The following is a 5,471-nucleotide window of genomic DNA, read 5'->3' on the forward strand; positions in this document are numbered from 1 at the left end:
CCTCAATGTCTCCATGCGAAAAGAGGGGACTCTGAGAGCCGCATTGACTGCCTTCAGATCTAAGATAGGCCGAAAGGCGTCCTCCTTCTTTGGGACTACAAAATAGATTGAATAGCAGCCCAAGCGGCGCTGAGCGGCGGGAACAGGTACCACCGCCCCCAGACTGATCAGACGAGCTAAAGTGTCGCACTGCTGCCCGCTTGAGCCTCGAATGACAAGGGGACTCCAGAAACCTTTCGGGAGGCGAGCCGTCGAACTCCAGAGCGTATCCGTCTCGCACCACTTCGAGAACCCACTGATCCGATGTGATTTGGGCCCAGTCCTGGTAAAACAGACTCAGCCGAGCCCCTACCCGAACACCTTCATTGCGAATTACGCCCGAACCTGTCCTCCCGCGGAAAAATCACGCCCTCCGCGCCGATTCCCACGAAGGACTGTGTTCGCTGGAGAGAACCGACCTCTAAAGGCTCCACTAGCCCTCCCGGGCCTATACCGGCGAGCCTCCTTAAACCTGCCTCGGGAGGAAGTACCCCTGGAAGCCGCCTTCGGACGAAAATCCGGAAGCCGAGGGGCCTTGGCATCGCTGAGTCCACGCACCAACTTATCCAAATCCTCACCAAAAAGCATGGACCCCTTAAACGGAAGCGAACAAAGCTTAGCTTTGGAGGCCGCGTCCGCGACCCAACCTCGCAACCACAGTGCCCTACGTGCCCCCACCAGCATAGCCATATTCTTGGCCGAGCACGGAGCAAATCATAAAGCGCATCAGACAAAAAGGACGATCCCATTTCCAATTTGGCTAATTCCTGTACCCCGGAGGTCCCACCTCCACCGAATCATCAAGCAGTTTCTCGGCCCATCGGAAACACGCCCGCGCAACTAGCCCCCCAAATCGAGGCCTGCAGGGCCAGGGCCGACAAATCAAAACTCCGCTTGAGGAAGACTCAAGCCTCCTATCCTGGGGATCCCGGAGAGCAGTCCCCCCGTCCACCGGTATAGCCGTGGCTTTTGTCACTGCTGTCACCACTGCATCCACTGTGGGAGCCCTAAAGAATCTCTATCTTCCTGTGGGAGAGGGTACAGTCTAGACATAGCTTTAGACACTTTACAGGGAGAATCCGGCGAATGCCACTCTTGAAACACCATATCCCGGATGTCCTTATTCATGGGAAAGGACCTAGCCTCCGCTGAATCCCCTTAACCAAGGGATCCACCTGTCTAGCCTCCCCCAAAACCGCCTCTGGCTGTTCGAACTTAAGGGTGGAAGAAATCTGCTCAATGAGCTCCGCAAGCTCCTCCCTGTGAAAAATCCGCACTACAGAGGGATCCTCCCCAGGGACCACCAACTCCGGATCCTGAGGACCCTCAAGCCCCTCAGGATCCCCAATATCACTCAAAGCACCTTCGGATCCCTCCTCATCATCCCACTCAAACCGAGGCCTCTTCGCCAGCGCCGCACTAGTCCCCTCCCCTAAAGGTGGGGGACCCGCCTTCCAGGCTTGAAAAAGGGTCCAAAACGAAATCCGGAGGAAAACCAACGCCTCCTGTACCCTCAGCGCCACCTTCGGAGCCGATCCGGGAGCAGCAGGGCCAAAAACAGCTGATTCCGCGGGACGCGCGGAATCCAAAATGGCGGCCGTTCCCGCCAAAACTAAATTTGTTGAAACCGTCCCTGCCGGTGCCCCTGCTGCCCCCGAAACCCCGAACTAGCTGGGGCTTCCGCAATCAACACTGGGGGTGCCGCCGTCGGCGAGGCCTGCTTCAGTTCGCCGCACAACCGCACTGACCTCCCGGCGCTTCTATGCCTCAGCGCGAGCACGCGCGACAGCGGAGAAGTTTGCCTGCCATGACCTCGAAGCACACCACACGCTGTGCTGAGCGGCGCACACACTGTCTCTCACAGCTTCCCCACAACTTACCCGCTCTGCTCTCTCTCGCTAGCAATAGGAAACGAACCTGCCGTCCGTTCCTATCTACATAAAGCCTCAGATGGCTCTTAAAGAGATATCACCCAATTTCTTTCTTTCTTTCTGGCAGCTGAAAAGTGGGGGCTCTCAAGGCTACAATCTTAGAAAGCAGCCGAGGCACAAAGCTGCCAGAGTCTCCAAGGAGAGCAGCACAGGGGGAGGGACCTGAAACAGGTGTAACACCCCAGGGGGAAAGACTGGGCCCCACCGGAGCCAGGGCCCCGAAGCACTTTTTTTTTTTTTTTTTTTTTACCACGTACAGGGAATAGTCCAGACTAATAACTTAGGCAATAAGAGAAGAAACCCCTTAACTGAATAATCAAACTACCTCACCAGACTATTGAAGACTGCACAGGCTGTCCATCTACCTCTGCTGAGACTGAGAAAATACTGGCTAGTGGATGTACTGCACAGGTTATATATACAGTATTCAAAAGCTCAGTGTTTCTCAGTCTCCCTCTGCTGGTAGGAGGACATAACCCATGCGTCTTGACCGGTCTGGAGGGTCGTGGAGGAAACGAGTTTTTGCATGTGGTTTTTTTTTTTCTCTTTTTCTCCTCACTGGGACCAATGATAGTACTCTACTCCTGACTATAATAGTGGATGCTATCATACTTCTAGTATTCTCCCTATGAGGAGCTTTGAGGTTCCCTGTTGGTTAATTTGAAAGTAAGGATTTCAGTGGTGAATCCTAGAATTACAAAGAGAGACACCTGCAAACTTTGGTTTCAAACTCTCTTTAATATATGGAAAAGTATAACATTTTCTTTACCAGGCAGCCTTTGGTTTCACCAACGTTAAGGTCTTGCAAATATACCCCCATCCCCACCATAAAAACAAACAAGAAGAGGGGTGCAGAGGCAAGTAAGTCCCAACAACAAAAAATGAAATTCAATGGTAGGCCAGTAACCAGAGTTAGCAGGAGCCTCTTCCAGTCACATTAAAAAATATTCCACACAAGCTGAACTGGGTTTACAGAAATCGACCTTGCTACCCCGACATACCACTTTAAAGGGGCTGAAAAATTACTGTGCTACAGCTGTGCTGTTTATGATCACCAGGTGGAGGAGTGGCCTAGTGGTAGGGTGGTGGACTTTGGTCCTGGGGAACTGCGTTCAATTCCCACTTCAGGCACAGGCAGCTCCTTTGACTTTGGGCAAGTCACTTAACCCTCCATTGCCCCATGTAAGCCGCATTGAGCCTGCCATGAGTGGGAAAGCGTGGGGTACAAATGTAACAAAAATAAAATACATACTATTGGAGATTCTACATGGAATGTTGCTACTATACATGGAATGTTGCTATTCCACTAGCAACATTCCATGTAGAAGGCTGCGCAGGCTTCTGTTTCTGTGAGTCTGAGCAGAAGCCTGCGCGGCCACATTGGTGATCTGCAAGGGCCGACTTCTACATGGAATGTTGCTACTGGAATAGCAACATTCCATGTAGAATCTCAAATAGTAGCAACAGTGGAGGAGTGGCCCAGTGGTTAGGGTGGTGGACTTTGGTCCTGGGGAACTGAGTTCGATTCCCACTTCAGGCACAGGCAGCTCCTTGTGACTCTGGGCAAGTCACTTAACCCTCCATTGCCCCATGTAAGCCGCATTGAGCCTGCCATGAGTGGGAAAGCACAGGGTACAAATGTAACAAAAATAAAATACAAATAATTTTGGGCTAAAACCACATTTCTCCACCAATACAGCACTGCAGGTTTCTTCTGCTACTGTGAAAAGAAAATACCAGCGGGGGAGGGGGGGGGGGGGGGAAAGACATCATAAAAAGGGGTTAATTGGGATATTGCAAAGTAAGAATATCCTGCTTCAAGTAAGCGCCATTACTAGAAAAGATACCTTCTCAATTAACATTTTAGCACAAAAGGGCAGGCTCAGTCTCCTCAAATTAACCAGTGACCCTCTGCTTTAGAATACTTTAATACCGGGCAGCCAGGTTCTTTAATAATTACACGGTTGAACGTTACTACATACTTTTTTTTTAAATCCCATTTGGAATATTTTATTTCACTTAAATGTTCTACCTTATAAGATGGTATAGCAGCTTCAGTATCAAAAATGCTACTTGCCCATTGAGGACATTTGAGAAGTTTAACATTCACTGCTTCTATCTAAAAGCAGCCAAATTTAAGAGTTGAACATTTATCTAAACTTAAGAAGATGTACATAACAATTACAGGATACATATGGGCTGGGAACATTCTTCCCTCGCTTTCATTTTCTCTGCATTGGTGAAAGGACTTGAGAGGAGAGCTGCACGAGGCCCAAAATAAATGTCAAGGCCAAAGTGGAATGATACATCAACAAGGAACAGCTCATGCTGAAAAACATTTCCAGAGGAGTACTGGACTGCTGCTACATTATGTGCTGCCAGATTCTATATAGCGCGCCTGGCGTTCTGTGCTAAAATCTAAGCGTATTCCATAACACAGCAACTTAACTGGCTTAACAAGCTAATCAATGTTAATAACAGCACCTAACAAGCAATAAGGAACACTAGTTGGCAATCATTACAATTTATGCGCACAACTCGCTTAGCACATTCCGCAGTGAACTGCACCTAAATTCTAATGCACGCAGTTCATGCGGTCATGGGTGGGGAAATGGGCATTTCACAGACATTCCTAAATTTGTGCGCTTAGTTACAGAATATGGCCCAGTGAACGTAAATCTACGCATTGGGATTTACACCATGTCTTTGTTGGTGTAAATGGAGACGAATAGTTTTAGGCGCTAGGATATCAAGTAAGCATATTCTATATACCACATCTAAATCTATGTGCTGCTTGTAGAATAGAGTAGCCGAAAATGTTTACCATGCAGATTTTTTTTTTTTTAAGGTACCTTATAGAATCTGGCCCTAAATGTACCAGCATTAAAGGTTCAGGTGCTCCTGTGGTCTTGTGTCACAAAATGAGTATCACTTCTTTGGAGAAATCTTAAATACTAGTAAAAAAAGACCCATTTCTGAAGGCAAGGAAACGGGCCCTAGGCAGGCAATTTCTCCCCCCCCTTCCGCAACCCTGTCAACCCCCCCCCCCCCCCCCCCCGTGCCGGCGAAAACCGCCCCCTGCCGCCGTTGTGGACTACCTGTGCTGACGGGGGACCCAAACCCCCGACAGCCGAAGTGCTGTTGTGCCCTTCGCGTTGCTTCCTCAATCATCTTCTCTGCAAGTTTCTCTGCATGCGTCTGATGTCGGTTTTCGCTGGCACGGGGGGGGGGGGGGGGGAGGTGACAGCTGATTCCTAGGCAGGGGGAGGAGTAGGGAAACACACTGCGTGTTTCCCTACTCCCCTTGCCTTGGAATCAGCTGTCATGACGTCAGTGCGTGTTTGCCTAGCAGACCACCTCCAGGGATCCACGGTCCCAAGCACAGAACGTTGGAGGTGAGAATTATTATATAGGATTTGCCAGCATGTATACATCTAAAGAAGGAATTTAAATGAACTCAAAAGCTTATGTCATACATTATCTTTTAATCTATATTTCTTG

Source organism: Microcaecilia unicolor, chromosome 3, assembly GCF_901765095.1.
Source record: "Microcaecilia unicolor chromosome 3, aMicUni1.1, whole genome shotgun sequence".
NCBI lineage: Eukaryota > Metazoa > Chordata > Amphibia > Gymnophiona > Siphonopidae > Microcaecilia > Microcaecilia unicolor.